We start from the raw sequence: 18683 nt of genomic DNA, 5'->3' as shown, positions 1-18683 counted from the left end.
TTAGGTGTTTTCGCTCAATAAACACTCACAACGCCCGGTCTGGGAATCGAAACCGCGATCCTATGACCGCGAGTCCGCTGCCCTAACCACTGGGCCATTGCGCCTCCACTGTGTGAACGCATAATGCAAAGTTAAATGAAAGCACGGTGAAATTTAAAGATAAGGACATAGAGAGGTTTGATATACATTTTAAGCAATGAATCACATAGATATGATCATTGAAAAAAAAAATCACAATTGAATTAGGAATTTATTTGAAAGAATAAAACACAAATTAAGTAACCTATCTACCCACAAATGAGAATGTAGCAGCTGGATTTGGTTGCAGAACACTTCGATAATCGCAGCATGATGCTCCTCCAAACTGGTACAATCGAAAGTATCCACGGGTTTCTTTTATTATTTCATAATTGGCAGCAATAATCGTCGTCTCCTACGTAGTTCCACAATCGATTATCATAAGTATTGACTTTTTTTTTCTCGCAATCTTTTATGTGAATCTTATATACACAAAAAAATAACTAGTAAATATATACATAATTATATGCACATGCATATATAATTGTATATTAATACAAATTTTATACGAAAACTATGTAAACATATATGTATGGATATGTATACATATGTTTATCTGCAGATACATGGGAGTGCTCGCGCGCGTATGTGCATGTATGTGTGTGTGTGTGTGTGTGTGTGTGTGTGTGTGTGTGTGTGTGTGTGTGTGTGTGTGTGTGTGTGTGTCTGTGTGTGAGCGTGAAGCACGCATATAGTTTTTTGACAGATTGAGTAATGACATATATTCAGGGCGGAACTTCTCTTAGGTTTCTATATAAGGCCATTTTGAAACAATTGGATTTCAAATAAAGACGCCAGATTAAGTTGTTCGAAAAGACATTTGTTGTTTACAAGTAGGCAGAAAATAATAATCTACAGAGAGACAGATAAATCAGTATACACATATTCATACATACACACACACACGCATACATACATATATGTGTGTGTGTGTATACAGAGAGAGAGAGAGAAATAGAAAGTGAACGATGTGAAATTTAGTCTTTATATGTAAAGAATGAAGAAGGGAGAACAAGAGAAAAATTTATAAAAATTAAAAAAATGTATCTAGAATGAAAAATGGAATAAGAATGGAGAAGAAATTGAGGGAAGGGAGAGAGAGAGAGAGAGAGAGAGAGAGAGAGAGAGAGAGAGAGAGAGAAAGAGAGAAAGAGATAGAGAGAGAGAGAGAGAGAGAGAGAGAGAGAGAGAGAGAGAGAGAGAGAGAGAGAGAGTGGGGGAAGAATACTTTGAATATGAAGAAACGGATCTCAGCTTATTTATCAGAGGACACTAGGGAAAGTAAATTTTCCTTACTTGAGATAACAGAAAATAAAATGTAGATTACTTATGATTGTTTTCAAAAGATTGCGAATTGGAGAGGAGATAACTTCACTTTTTTTATGATTTCCTTTGTTTTGTTGTTTTTGTTTTTTATTCTTTGAGAAAAAATTTGAAAGAGAGATATGTTTATACCGGCATGAAGAATAATAGTAATGGTCGGATAATACAATTTATAATAGTATCATTCCTTTCTGCTATTGGAAAAAGGCCAGAAATTTTAGTTACAGTGTGCAAAAGGTAGTTATTTCATCGATTGCGTTGGATGGAGGGCAACATCGATGAAAGCGGAAATTGAACCCAGAAAATAAAGATGGACGAAATGCCGCTGAGCTTTTTAGTCCGATCCATACCTATTCTGCTAACTCGTGTAGTAAAACAGTGGTAGGGAAGGACTAATTACATCGTGAAATTATATAGTTAAATAATTGCAACGTGGAAGGTGTTTATAAGCCATTTAAAATAACACACAATTGAGCAATTGTTTTTTTTCCAGCACACGATCTCAGATCAGGTCACTTGCTATGCAAGTACATCTCCATAGTTAAATAATATTTTCAAAGTAAGAAACCATAAAACATGTAAAAATAAAGGCTAAAGGAGGTGTAGTTGGATATTTAATGTAATTTTAGAATGGCAGTAAAGTAATAGAACAATGGAAAGCGAGCTCGAGTGTATAAACAAAGAACTTTAAATACAGTATTAAGCATGATGGATTTTATGAGTAGAGAAAAGTGTTTGAGATATTTGCTACTATTTAAGAAGTATTTATGCAGAAATCTAACTGTAATAGAGATTTGGCACGAAAGAAGTTAGAGTAGTAAAGGTTAGTGTCTTCTTTATTTGAGAACAAACAAGAAAGAAATATAATTGATTCAATTCAGCTGTACTTAACACCCGTTATCTAGGCTTCTATTTCAATTACAATTCGCTTTTGTAAAATAATAGCCTTTTCTATTTCGAGTTACAATATAATTTATTTATATGTTAATTTATTTTCCCAAATCTGTGAAACCCTATATATAAGATCTTTATTATAATTAGTATTATCTTTAAAAGGTGGTGAGCTGGCGGAATCGTTAGCACACCAGGCGAAATGCTTAGAAGTATTTCGTCTGTCTGACTTAACGCTCTGAGTTCAAATTCCGCTGGGGTCGACTATGCCTTTCATACTTCCGAAGTCGATAAGATAAGTATCCCGTAAATTTCAGGCCTTGTGCCTATAAAAGAAAGGATAAAAATAATAATAATTATTATTATTATTATTATTATTATTAGCAGTAGTAGTTAGGCGGTGAGCTGGCAGAACAGCTAGAAACGCTGGGCAAAATGCTTAGGGGTACTTTGCCTATCATCATTTCGGTGTCCATAAAATAAGTATTCATGTGCCTATAACAGAAAGCCCTTCGGACAAAACGGTTAGCAGCGCTTCATCCACCTCCCGGCGCTCAGCATTCAAATACTGCTGAGGTCATCTTTACTTTTCATCTAAATACTGGGGCTGATATAATCGTCTACCCACCACTCCCTAAAAATTACTGCTCTTGAGCCAAAATCTGAAATAATTATCACCATTAATATTATTGTTGGCAGCGAGCTGACAGAATCGTTAGCACGTCGGGCAAAATACCTTGCAGTATTTCACCCGTCTTCACGTTCTGAGTTCAAATTCCACCGAGATCGACGTTGCCTTTTATCCTCTCGGGTGTCGATAAATTAAGTACCAGTCAGGTACTGGGGATCGATGTGTCCGACTTACTCCCTCCCCACAAATTTCGGGCCTTGTGCCTATTGTAGAAAGGATTATTGTTATTATAACCAGAATTTTCTGAAATCTCTTTGCAAACATGTCTATACCAAGTTGTTTTAACGGCGAGTTTAAAATAAGTAACGCGTCTTCTTTTATTTCAGATCTTTTGCTAAAATGTAAAATCAATCTACTTCATATTTACTGTTATCGAAGTTAAGGAAATTTTATTTTTTCCTTGTATCCATTGATAAATTAGCTATTAGATTAGTTCCTTCATACTCCAAGTGCTCGTTTATCTCTTTCTTTCGTCATAATTTTGTTCTCTTTTCCTCATTTTTCTTAATACAATCCGTCTTCTACATTTCTATGTTCTTTCTTCATTTTCCTTTACACATATCTCAAATGATTAAATTTGACACCGATAAATTTCTCTCTATCTGGTACCTATCTATCTATCTATCTATCTATCTATCTATCTATCTATCTATCTATCTATCTATCTATCTATCTATCTATCTACATATCTATCAACTCATTCATTTGGCTTATTTATTCTTCCTCTCATTATTTTCCCAAACACTTGTAAACAACAACTGCCATTTCCAACGAACTAATTTAGCATCTTATTTGAAATTCAACTGTTAGAAAACGTCCTTATAAAGAAACCTAATAAGCTGATAAATTCTTTGAGAACTTTAATTGGTTGATGGACTTCTTGCCTATGAATCTGCACTTTGACTCACTCATATATATATATATATATATGTATATGCACACATATATGTGTGTGTATATACAATATCTATCTGTCAATCTCTCTCCCTCTCTCTTTCTCTTCCCATCTCTCTCTCTCTCTCTCTTTATATATACATATGTGTGTGTGTGTGTTTGTTTGTTTTTTAAATAAAATGGGAGGACAAACCCAAGGTTATGTGGAATTTATAGGACATTTATAAAGAGAACGGTGAATGGAGGCATAACAACAAAGCCAAGACAGTGTAAGAATTCTAGGACATTTATAAAGAGAAAGGTAGGTTTACTGCTGTTTCTGGGATATTACAGATATTCCTTCACCAGAGACGATATGAGAGAGTTAACTGGAGAGAAATAGTAGAGTTCAATACAAGAAGTTCCTTTCGAAAAAGATGGGTATAGGAGGTATAAAGGGATATATGAGAATAAAAATAAAAGTAAAAATATATGTAGAATGTTACAGTTGCAATTCCATTATCGAAGGAAAGTGCTGTGTAGAATGGGTAGAAATGCTTCTTGACCATGGTATGTAGATTCTGGTAGGGGTTCATATTTTGTTATTTGGAGTGGATAGTGTGGAGACATAAATTCCATGTGCTGTTTATTCAAAGGGGTCTTGTTTTGTGAATGAAATTTTGAGAATGTACTGCTAGGAGCAAGAAGATACAGAGAAGAGAATAGATATGTATGTTAGGAGGAGAATGGTATTAGTTAAAAGGAATAGGGGAGGAAAGAAGAAAGAAAGAAAAAAGAAAGAGGAAGAAAAATGATTGAAAGAGTGCTAGATGGTGGTCAAGATATTGTGAGGGAGATGGGATAGGAGAGCTATCAGGATAAAAGGAATAGGGGAGGGATAGAAGGAAGAGATAAGAATGTCAGGAAGGAATATGGGAGAGAAATGGGAGGTAGGTGTTATGTTTGAAAGGATCTAAGGTGGGGAGATAGGTAGAGAAATGGAACAGTGGGATGTACTAACGTGAGTAGTAAACCTCAAAAAGGAAGGAAGAATAATAAGATATAATGGTCAAGTTTCAAAAAATAGACGTAGGTATTGATTGTACTAGCTAAAGTGATAGTGAGGGCTGATGAATCAGAGAAAGAAAGATGTGTATATAGATATACACACGCGTGCACACATACATATATATGTGTATATGCACTATTATATAGGCCCGTATACTTATATATCTATAACCATAGGTGTTTTTTTTTTGTTTAGAAGTCAGTCGCAAGTGCGTATGACCTATTTGTTTCTACCACGCTTTCGCCATTTGTTGTCGGTACCTTTATCATTATAGACTCTTTCACAGCCCTGCTAGTCTTGGCCAAACGGATCCTCAAAGAGGTGGCAGTTGCAAGGTAGTAAGCTGGTTTCTATTCCCAACTGAATATTCGATTACAGGTACCACTAGAAAATGCAGCATCGTCTTACGCTTACACAAACATTCACGTGTGTGTATGTATGTATGTATGTATGTATGTATATTTGTGTGTCAGCACGTAGATATAGTTGACAGATTCAATGATATATCAGCAGTAATTTTAAGCTGTTGTAATATCAATCATTCAAAGTCAGCTGATACTAGAATTTTAGTTTAATTAATGTTTGTTTCAGACAAAATATAACAATAAAACTTCAATTGTTAGTTTCCTTTAAAAAATAATATTTTAATTAATTTTATGCTTGTAAATATTTACTGCCTTCTGTTGAAATTCGGCGCGCGATATTTACAAGATTGACGAGTGTTTCTAGTTATACTAATCTAAACAAATCTTGAGAGGAAATGTTATTTACGTTCATTTGTACGGAAGGATTTCCTGATGGAAACTTTCCCATCTTCACATCTTGAGCATTTTATGCTACCCCACTGTAATTGTTACAATTCTGGATAGTGAGTAAGGTGGCGAGCTGGCAGAAACGTTAGCACACCGGGCGAAATGCTTAGCACTATTTCGTCTGCCGTTACGTTCTGAGTTCAAATTCCATCGAGGTCGACTTTGCCTTTCATTCTTTCGGGGTCGATAAATTAAGTGCCAGTTACGCACTCGGGAGTTGATGTAATCGAGTTAATCCCTTTTGTCTGTCCTTGTTTGTCCCCTCTATGTTTAGCCCCTAAATAAGAAACGTTAGCATGCTGGGCGAAATCTTAGCAGTATTTCGTCTGTCTTTACGTTCTGAGTTCAAATTCTGCCGCGGTTGACTTTACATTTGATCGTTTCAGGGTTCGATAAATTAAGTACCAGTTGTGTACTGGGGGTTGATCTAATCGACTGGTCTCCCCCCAAAACAATTTTGGGCCTTGTGCCTAGAGTAAAAACGAATTCTGCATGGTGAGTGACATTGGTAAGGATGTAACATTGAAGTTCATGAAATTTCACTTACACACGGTTTACTAGTTAAAAGCAAGAGATTAAAAACTGACAAAATACTAAACGATGTAGTTAAGAAAATATGGACTAATCCATGGTGTGTTAAATACTTAAAACTACTGAGGTTTCATGTAGAAGATTTTTGTCATTGCTGCTATTGGCCACGGGTTACAACTGATCAAGTTGATCTATATTCAAAAATATTCTAGGCTTGATCACACAACTCTTTTTGGGTAACTATCATTCTAAAGTACTGTAATATAATCTGAAGGTTGTTTAGCTAATATTTCCATCACATCCACTGCTATTGCATTTGGATACTATGATTGTTTTATCATTGTTGTTTATGTTATACTTTGCTTTGTCAGGAACTGCGTCAAGGCTTTTTACTTAGCGTTTTACTTTGAACAATTCTTTGATCAGTAATTATATCTTTTAGTTCATTACTTCCATGTTAAGGATGATAAGGAAATTTGATATGGCGTAGTTAAAGGCATTTTGGTGACATGGGATGTATCACTACAAATGGTAAGATGCTCTGTTCTAGTGTCCTTATTTCTCGGGTTTTTTACGCTTTCCTATAAGTACTGTGAAGGGATGGATATTTTTGTATGGTTGGATTTTTTGTTTCAATAGATATCTTTTGCGTTCTCTGAGATATTTGTCTTTGGTATCTCCATCATGAACAATAGTACAAATTTATCTGGTTAAGCAGTTTGGGATATTCTATTTCGAATGTGTTGGCATGATTTAAAGTTAAGTGTATTTGTATCTGTACGGTATATATCAGTAGTCATGGTGATATCATATGTCCAAGAAATGGTGACATTGTATCGCTCATCTTTGTAAGTTAGATGCAAATTGTTTAAAAGTATCTACAAATTTTATCCAGAGTAGGAAACAATTATGAAGATGTGTGTGTGTGTGTGTGTATATATATGTGTGTGTATGTATGTATGTATGAATGTAGGTATGTATGTATGTATGTATGTATGTATGTATGTATGTATGTAAGTATGTATATATGTAAGTATGTAGGCATACAGACCTGAAGTCAGTCAACCACCATTTGTTTATTGAAAAACATTATTTTAAATTTGTTTGATCATTGACATTCATCAAGTAGAAGTAAGGATACGCTTTGGATGTCTGTTTGTTTATCGTTTAAAACTGTTTTACGAAGCTTTTCTGACGTCGGTATAAATAATTACGATCAAAAGTATCACACAAGACAAACTAAACGATATGGAAAAAAAAATACAAAAATAATCCCAACAGAGCGTATTGTAAGATACAAAATGTTATGAATTATATTAATTTTACCTATTACGTTTATGTTTTTGATTTATTTTGTAAAAGAATAATACCATACAAGAACTTTATACTTTTGTGTTTTAATGTTAATCAATATCATACTACTATTAGCTTTAAAAGACGATATATTCAATGGTTTCTTAGTCGCACACAGATTGTAAACAAGAATAACTTGGGAATCAAGTGGCTCACCAGGAGAGCGACGAATCGCGTTGTACATCTCACAGTTTCAACTCAATTCACCCTCCACGATTTTCAATTTGAACTTGGATGTACTTGAAAGTCGGCTACTGCTGTTAATGCTACCTATTCAATAATTGCTTTGCTTAAGCACCTGTCAATTTTCTCACTGAATTAGCCCCGAAAGTTCTCCTTTTTTAACCTTCATTAGCGTGCAACTGAATTTATTATTGTTCATGACTCATAAACAAATTTTATCCATTTAGGTTAACCTACTAGGTGCTCTACGTTGACTGTACCTCTGAATTATAGAATTAATTAAATTGTGTGTGTTAATAAAATCAGCTAAAATCGTTAACAATTTTCCAAGGGTGTCTGCCCTACAATAAGAGAAATATATAAAATTGGTATTATCTAAACGGTTACGAACCAAGAGTCTGCAATTTTCTCTTGAAATAAACACAACATGAACTAATGATTTCGTCTTTTTTTACGTCTTCAATTTCGGGGGTTCATTGAAAGTCTCAAATATACCAATACCTATGATCATACTTGCTATGTCATATTTTCTCCTCATGGTCGTTCTTCATCAACTGGAATTTCTTCATCCTATTCAGTCAATCATTCAGTCAGTCAGTCATTCAGTCACCCACCCACTCACTGTGTGCTGAGACCTATTTCAAATATTTGTGGAAACAATCCATCATGTGTGTTTGGGTGTGTATGTATATGTGTATGTGTGTGTGTCAGAGAGAGAGAGAGAGAGAGAGAGAGAGAGAGAGAGAGAGAGAGAAAGAGAGAGAGATAGAGAGAGAGAGATGGAGAGAGAGAGAGAGAGAGATAGAGAGAGAGAGAGACTATTCATATCAGCACAAATTTCTGTTTGAAGTATCCAACTGCTGGATATTCCTTCGAAGCACAATTTGCAGCAAAAGGAAATGCTTCCAAATATAGTTGTAGCGAAATATTTGAAAATATGACGCATAAATTTCCTTATTAAATAAAGACTTGAAGAAATTACGACGCTTAACAAGGTATTCTGTACTTACGGCTAAATTTAAGAAATTTAAGAAATCGGCATCTATTATGAAGACTTACAAGGTTCATATATGAAGTGCGTTCTATTGAATTGGTCAGTTATGTTATGTAGTATGGTGTGGAATAGGATGATATTTTAGATTTCCTTTTAAAAGTGACAGCTTGTGTAGTTTTGCGGAAAGCCCTCGCGAAATAATTATTTCCAACAGAAAGATCTTTCATTAAAGGCCTCTTACAAAGACTGCATGTTAAGGTAACTTACTATAAACAGCTGGAGGAAGTTTAATAATTAATGTATGATTAGAGGAACATTTTAGTTAATGCAAAGTATTCTAACAAAAAACAAATATTATATTCAAGTTTTTATCTATTTGGGGAAAACTATTAATTGGACATCTTCTGTATGGCTTGGAGGAAAAAGAAATTGATGTATTCAAAGTGTTTTAATATTTATCCAATATTATTATTCAATCAATGCTAGTTTGTATTCAGTTCCGAGGTTGTAACCATTAACTTCATGAGTGATTGGACATTTCACTTCTAGTATCAAACGTTTATCGTAATAAAGTCTCGTTGTTTACCGCGAAAATGTAATAGTCTTGCTGACGTGAACCGGTTGATCAGCAGCTATCATATTATGTAGAAACAGACGGTTTTCGGCAAATTCGTGTATGTTTAACACATCGTCAATTGCTTTAGTGCTTGATAGAAGAAAAACGATTTGATGGAAACAGTAAGTGTGTATGACACACTCCCCAGGTATACTGGATGGATGTATATTATTCCATATATAAAATTACATATTTATCTGAAAGTTTGACATAATGTAAGTGCACTTTATGTGTTCATGCATCTCAATCACTATATCATTGTATATGCTTTCATATAGATACACGCATGCATACATACAAACATACATACATACATAAGATATATATATGTATATATATTCGAATATGAATATGTATATATGTATATATGTATACATACATACATACATATATATATATATATATATATATATATATATATATATATATATATATATATATATGTATGTATGTGTGTATACATATGTGTGTGTGTTCCTGTGTCTGTGTTTGTCCCCCCATCATCGCTTGAAAATGGATGCTGGTGTGTTTACGACGCCGAAATTTAGCGGTTGGCCAAAAGACACCGATAGAATAAGTACTAGGCTTATAAAGAATTAGCCGTGGGGTCGATTAGTTCAACTAAAATCTGTGATCCAGCATGGTCACAGTCAAATGAGCGAAACAAGTAACTGAATAAAAGAATACACACACACACACACACACACACACACACACACACACACACACACATATATGAAAAGATACTTTAAAGACTTCGAGGAAGCTATACGAAGCTGCGCAATCATGGATGTCTGGATTAGATAATCCCTTAAGCAGAAACAGCTGTAGGCTAATAAGGCTGCATATTTAATACTTGTTCTGTAGTCATTTATTAATATTACGGGCTGTATTCTTTTACCGTTTTACCTAAAGCTTTAGTATATTGTGTCGTAACCACTTCATATTAGTATGACTATGACTTTACGTTAGCATAATATTTGTAAATCCATTTTATAAGCCTTGCTCTAGGATAAATGAGAATATGTTTACATTGTTTACATTCATATTTAATTACCCCGAAGCTTTAAGATATTTAAGTATAATTAACTTCTGAATTAAGTTGCCTTGTTCATTTATACACATGTAGGTACATATGTGTATATGTGTGTGTGAGATTGTTTATATATATATATATATATCATCATGCCAAAAACTGAATGATACGTGAATAATATATATATATATATATATATATATATATATATATATATATATATATATATATATATATATATATATATATATATATATATCAAGATTTATACATTAAAATAAGTATGGAAAATCAACGTTTACATCTAAATTTATATTCTATGTGTCAAGCTACTTATTGAACATAACATTACACTGAAATTTGAATTGAATCCATTTCGAGAAGTCCTTCGCTCGTCTCGAGTAGAAACTGCTCACATTGTATTTACGAAATATTTATTCATATCATTAGTATGAGTGTGTGTGTGTGTGCGTGTGTGTGTGTGTGTGTGTGCGTGTGTATGTGTGTGTGTGTGTGTCTGCGTGTGTGTGTGTGTGTGTGTGAGAGCTTCTGTACGTGTGCGTGTATGTGTGTGTACGCATGTTTGTGTGTGTATGTGAGTATGCATGTGCGTATTATTCATATATCTCATTTACGTTTAGAATACTGAGATATTTATCTTCTTATCGATCTGAAGCGGTCTATTGATTTTCTAAAATGTATTTATTGATTTATCCGGCCACTTATTTATCTGTCGATACTGTAATTTTCTACAAGTTTGAATTCACATCATAATTCATACCTGTTTATGGGCGGCTGCTTATTTCTGTCCGTGTCTCACGAGAAAGGCATAATATGTAAACCTAACATGGGGTGATTTATAATGCAATGGAATAAAATTCACTACAATGCCCTGCACACTAAACAGATTAGGTTGTAAAAGTGTGTAATAAGAAAACGACAAGGATAATGGTTATCGGACATCATAGCAGCTGAATACTTCAAGAATGAATTTTTGAAAAACGAAATAGATATCACAAGCCACACAACCCACACGCACGTACACACACACACTCAGACATACACACACACACACACACACACACTCAGAAACACACACTCACGCACACACAGACACTTGTACATACACATGAAAACACAAGAAGCCTGAAAAGGACTTTTACAAAAACCGGAGAAATAGATCTCAATATATATAAATATATATATGTATATATATATATAGAGACCAGAATGCTTCAATTTTTATGACTGAGAAGATGCATCAGTGACTGAAGGTCTGAGAGTTCTATGCAAGAGCATAGCACTTTCACGAAGCTCTGAAGCTATGAGTCGCAGATTTCGCACATATACAAACACATCCACGAATATTCTCATATATGCATATTCCATTAAATTTCCATATAGTTCTGTAAATCTGAAATAATCATTATAAAACATTGAATCTAACTTAAAATAAATGTTTAAAAAAAGATTATTTCTGTCATGATGTACATTTTTGATGTACATTTATGCAAAAAGTGAGCAAAACAAATGAAATGTGCGTATGAAAGACAGAAAAAAACCCTCATTCATTCATGAACAAATATATTGCAAAAAAAAATGCATTTCTTTTTATTCTACAATTTCGCACAGCATATTTTTATGGTTATTACGACCTACACGTGTTTCCACTGCACAGAGTACGGGTAGTTGCACATGCAACCGGACATACTTTTCTGTACGCAGAGTCGTTCAGTGTCTGTCCACATGCTAGTCTCGAACCGAAAAATATGCGGTATCAAATTGTAAGTAAAATAAGAGGAAATAAAATTTGAGGATGAACAATTTCTATATTTTATATATTTATAACTATATAACTATTGCTTATACACACACACATACACACACACACACACATATATATATATATACATACATATATATATATATATATATATATATATATACACACACATATGTATGTTATATTCTGTTAAGAACGTAGTAAAATACAGTATAAAACTTGCCCCCCTTCAGGTTTCATCTGGTGCTCTTCAGTGGTAGTATTATATGCGCTGCCAGATTTGCGATTTGACTTCTGTAGTGCGTGAATAAATAATTGAATAAATTGGAGTCAACAAGGAGTACGGTTGGACATTTAATTGTAATCACAACAATTGTTTCACTCAATTGTTTGAGTGAAATAAAGCATCTTGCTTTAGGACACTATGCTCGTGTTGAGAATCGAACTCAAGACCTTACGATTATGAGTCGAACACCGTAACCACTAAGTCACGCATCTTTAGCAATTTAACAATGGAGAATAACAGGTGTTTCTATGCCAGTGCTAGTTTTTTTGTTGGTCAGTGAACGATTGCCAATCATAGGTAATCAGTCGATTGTTATTGATTTTATTATTGATATAAATTTTGGCAGTAGCTATTCCTGGCTTGTTATTTCAGAAATGATACGTTCAATTTATTTCCATCTTCTTTTCACATTATATAATTACCATTCTTGTTTTTGATGTTGTTGTTTAGCCACAAGTCAGCTGCGACTGAGCTGGACTAATATCAAGAGCATCCTGGTCACCACGATTCCGTTTTTTTTCTTTAATTCAGCATAATTATCCAATGAATTTTTGTTTTTATTCTTACTCGCTGATTTTAGAGGAAGGGCCATTCTTCCTGAACTTTGCACGTCTTCCGAGACCGGTGAACTCGATGCCATTAATTTTCGATTTAAACTGATGCAAGTCGACGCTTGCAACGAAAATATGCTCAGGAAAAAAATTCCAGAGGAGGAAAAACTAAGTGGCGTCGTCAGTGCTGTGTAGAAAAGTAGTTCCAAACAAGAAGTGTAGCGAGAGGTGCATAGGAAGTGCCCAAATAATGGCAATAAATTAACAACCAGCATAGAGGAACAGACGCCATTATATTTGCGATGGACGAGTACAATTTGAACCGAAGGATATTGACTGCTATTTCTAACACATCCTTATAGTTAACAGCAGTGGATTTAGAAGCAGCTTACTTTCTACATTTGTTTAATTTTGTTGCATTTCAAAGTTACATATTTTGGTGCTGAACTGGATACTGGTGATATCATTGCACATACACACATGCATATATAAATGTGTATATACGTAATTAGTATTCTTTTACTCTTTTACTCTTTTATTTGTTTCAGTCATTTGACTGCGGCCATGCTGGAGCACCGCCTTTAGTCGAGCAAATCGACCCCAGGACTTATTCTTTGTAAGCCTAGTACTTATTCTATCTATCTTTCCAGCCGAACCGCTAATTTAAGGGGACGTAAACACACCAGCATCGGTTGTCAAGCGATGTTGGGGGGACAAACACAGACACACAAACATATACATACACATACACATATACATATATACGACAGGCTTCTTTCAGTTTCCGTCTACCAAATACACTCACAAGGCTTTCGTCGGCCCGAGGCTGTAGTAGAAGACATTTGCCCAAGGTGCCACGCAGTGGGACTGAACCCGGAACAATGTGGTTGGTAAGCAAGCTACTTACTATACAGCCACGCATGCGCCTAACCAAAACCCACTTAACCAAAACCCTAATTATCCTCTCTCCCATCTGAAAGGTACTGGCTAAACATTAATATTCGTAAATCAATCACAAAAATTAGACCGCCTCATACATATCTATACTACACTACTCTTTACTTTATTTTATCTTCTTTTAGTTTCATTCATTTTATTTCCATCTCCTCCCAATACCATCCCAAACTCTCCTACTAACAGAGTTACCCTGTTATCTTACAATAGCTAAATATTCTCTCAATATTTCGTCTTCAAAACTGCATCTCTCTTGAAACGCCCTTACTATTCACGCTCGTCCCTTTCGACATCGTTTCCTATATAATCAGAGTGAAAGTCAGCTGTATTAACGAAATAGCCTTCGAGAGTCAGTCCTATCTAGCATAGCTTTTCAGAGTATGCCATCTAAGACAATACGAATATCAGTGATGCACTGATTTCATCTATGTTTTATCAGTAGGTATAACTAATCGATTTAACCTCTGACGTTTAATATTGATTTTCGACTAATATCGGATTAAATGGAGTGAAGCAATTTAAAGATACAGTCCTGCAAATAGTTATTTAGTAGATTGTAGAGATTACAAAATATTACGAGAGTTTCAAAAATTATGAAGTTTCCACTGCAACTGTTAAAGGGAAGCAACAATATAAAAAATAGATATTAAAATAAACGTAATCGACATTCAATAGAAAACAAATATATTCCTTCTTAGAATTACAAATCGATTTGGATAGATTATCATCAAACTATTTTTAGTTTATGTCTAAATTAAGTGCATCAGTAAATTTGCACAGAGACTTATGGTATTATCGAATAATAGAAGTCACATCTCCATTTTTATGGTTCGGACCTCATAATAGAAACAGATTCAAAAGGTGAAAAATTTATCTGTAATTTTTAAAAAATGTTAGTCCTCGTCTAGGGAGGATTGTATCGTGTACAACGTTGATCACTGTTCATAATCTTAAACTAAACTAACAACAGCAGAAAATATTGCAATGAATATGGTTGTTAAAATACTATTAGATACAAGTCCCCAAACTGGCAGAAGCGCGAGCTCTTCGGAGAATATGCTTAGTGGCATTTCAATTTAACCCGAAGTTAAAGTTCTGAGTTCAAATTTGATCGCGGTCGACTTTGCAGTTATCCTTTCGAAGTCCATAATACTAGTGTTAGTCAAGCAATGGGGATCAGGCAACCGATATTCCTCTCGCCTCCAAATTGCTTGTCTTGTGGCAAAATATGAAACCCTATCATCGTTTTGTCCTATAGGCGCACGTTGGCGAGGGGTTAAAATCAAATGTATTCCAACTGCAACCACTCGGCTGAAGTTGGGGATTTGTGCGTAGTACTATATAATTTCCTATTGAAGGCGGTCGGGTATAACTTGAGATTTGGCTGCCACTTCTAGCATGTCGCATTTAACTGACGCATGAATGCTATCTATAATGATGGCATAAATGATCTCAAAACTTATTACTCATACCAATTTTAAGTCGATAACTTGAAGAAAGCTTTTAAACGTGACATCTATTTTACATTTTGAATAACCATTCTTGCGTTCAGCAAAATAAGCATGAAGTTATCAATGCTAGGATGTTAAGATAAACACTACAGACAACATAACACGATTACTAACAAGCGGCGGAAGAGAAAATTTATCACTTTTATAATTCATAGGAAAAGAATGTAAAACGACTTCAATGCTAAAGAAGGGCAACGACTTCACAATATGAACAAATTAAGATAGTAGCCAATAGAAACATAATTATCTTTAAACAAAATAAAAAAATGTGTTTGCCGTATGATTTTAATTTTATTCATAATTTTATTTTGTCAGTAGTAAGGGGAATTCACATTTCCCATAATAATATTGAAGTTTTGTTATATTATTCTTAATGTCAAGCTTCCGTTATCCTCTAGGATCGTGCTTTTTTTTTTCTTGGTTATTCGTTAAAGCAATACTGTGAAATAAACTTTAAAAGTGGTGTACTGCATTTTTCACGATGTGAGTAATAATATGCTTCATGATAGCGTTAGTAATTAAAAAGAAAATACTTTTGGTTTTATATTAGCAATGATAGAAGGGAGTGGATTAGTAGAAATATTAGAGCATCAGGAAAGATGTCGACCCTTTATGTTCTGAGTTCAAATCCATCCAAAGTCAACTATATCTTTGATCTGTTTGTATCACTGTCGAAAATACGAAGTATCAATCAAGAACTGGTAAGATATAATCAACAATTATCTTCTCTTTAAAACCTGAAGGTTTCTTGCCTGTTATATTGGCAATGAACTAAAAAATACGCTTTGCAATCATGAGGTTCCAGGTTCGATCTTATTACACGTCCCCCCAGGCATTTGATTAATAACATTTTTGCGGGTAAAATATTTGATAAATGGAAACTGACTGTAATCCGTCATGGGTGATCAACTTACTTAACTTGTTTTCTAGTTTTGCACTCTCTGGTCATTGAGAGGTTTTGTTGGAGTTTGATATGTTTCAGTCATTTTGATAATAATTCATCTTTGGGGTTATTTCGTTACCGTGAAATTCTATTTCCTACAGCAGCAATCCAAGCGAGTAGGTTTCTTTCACTATCTCCTCACAATAGTCTCCATGGCCTTTCTTACTCTAAGCTATATAAAAGCGACATAAATATTCCGTATGTTGCCTGATGACTACAATTACGAACAAAAGAAATCGATTTGTTTAACCTTTATTTCATCTAAGGTTATTTAGGACTCTGTGTTTGACATTCGTTGGAGACGATAAGAATGCATTTCCCTGGCAGCAATATAAAGGTTAAGATTATATTAATTAAATAATTACTTGGAAATTCATAGAAATTTTTTTTTTAAATGACGAAATGTGTATAGAATCGAACAGTGTATGACAAACAAATTAATTATCGGGGAAGAGAGACAGAAAAAATGAAGCCAATCACTAATTGTTAGTTCTTTCAATCTTGTCCATAAAAAAAGAATTGCGGCCTGTTGTTTATTGTCTGTAATGTTATTTCTCATCAACATCGCATCAACAGTATGTTCCGGCACCATTAATACTGTAAAGAGGATTAGTTCTGATGCTAATAGAAGACAAATATTTGCATATGTCTCATTAAACTTCGGTATAGGCGAGCGTTTTCTTTTCCAGGATATCAAATGGTAGATCCTACGTAATCAATACACTTACCTGAAAATAGCAACGATATATGCATGTATGCATGTATGTATGTATGTATGTATCTATCTCTTTCTTACTTTCTCTCTCTCTCTCTCTCTCTCTCTCTCTCTCTCTCTCTCTCTCTCTCTCCCTCTGTATATATATATATATATATATATATATATATATATATATATATATATATATATATGGACCAGTTACGGCAACTTCGTGGGATTCAAAGACTCAGAACTCTTAAATTCGCAGAAGAAGAAATTACGAAATCGACACATTGCAGACGTGGATGCTTTCAAAGAGAAACTTAACATCCTCTTATAAATCATCCCAAACAAATTAACGTCCCAGCGTCAAGTACAAGTGATGCGAGCGTTTGCTTTTTCGGGATATCAAATGATAGATCCTATGTAATCAATACACTTACCTGAAAATAGCAACGAACTATCTATCTATCTATCTAGCTAGCTAGCTATATATGGACCAGTTACGTCCATACATACATACATATATATATATATATATATATATATATATATATATATATATATATATATATATATATATATATATATATATATATATATATATATATATATATATATATATACATACATATATATATATGTATGTATGTACATATATATATATATATATATATATATATATATATATATATATATATATATATATATATACATACATATACATATACATATACATGAATATATATATATATATATATATATATATATATATATATATATATATATATATGGACCAGTCACGTCAAAGACTCACAACTCTTCAAATCGCAGACGAAGAAATTACGAAACCGACACATTGCGGACGTGTGTGTTTTCGTGATGAAATTTTAAATCCTCCTATAAATGATCCCAAACGAACCGACGTCCCAGCGTCAAGTACAGATTATGTAATCAGTATCAAACTTACTCATACACTAAACCGGCCAACAATCAATGAAAAACCATATGCAGGTGTAGTGATATGAAATACGAATACCCAGAAGAAATTAACTAAATAACAATGATGTGTAAAAGTACAAAATCACGGTAGTGCTTCAGTTTGACCTCACCCGTATGACTAAAAGGAATAAAAGAATAAAAGAATACATCTGTGTGTGTGTGTGTGTGTGTGTGTGTGTGGGTGTGTCTGTGTGTGTGTGTGTGTATATATGTGCGTGTGTATGTGTGTGAGTATGTATATGACACACACATATAAACACACTGTAAAATAACACAGACACATACAGAAACGCATATATTCATTTATAATTACAAATCAAAGAATAATCACTCAAAATGTAATCTGCGGTTTATAGCTTCGTGAAATTATTGTTTGATTCCTAACATTCATTCAAACAATATATAGTGGATAACGTCCTGTTCACAAAGTAGACAGTTATCGTGATCCATTTAGGTATAGGTGGACTTTACTTATGATGGCCATATTTTGTGAAGGCAACCAAATA

General features: G+C 33.9%; 1 protein-coding gene across 3 annotated transcripts in view; it reads right to left on the bottom strand.

Annotated features, from left to right (window-relative positions):
- LOC106870527 (BAI1-associated protein 3) overlaps nucleotides 1-18683 on the bottom strand; it is a 1021331-nt gene that overhangs the window by 599414 nt on the left and 403234 nt on the right. The gene's annotated exons all lie outside the window — the stretch shown is intronic.

This window comes from Octopus bimaculoides, chromosome 6 (genome assembly GCF_046866305.1).
Source record: "Octopus bimaculoides isolate indiv1 chromosome 6, ASM4686630v1, whole genome shotgun sequence".
Taxonomy (NCBI): domain Eukaryota; kingdom Metazoa; phylum Mollusca; class Cephalopoda; order Octopoda; family Octopodidae; genus Octopus; species Octopus bimaculoides.
This window is presented reverse-complemented; position numbering and strand designations above follow the sequence as displayed.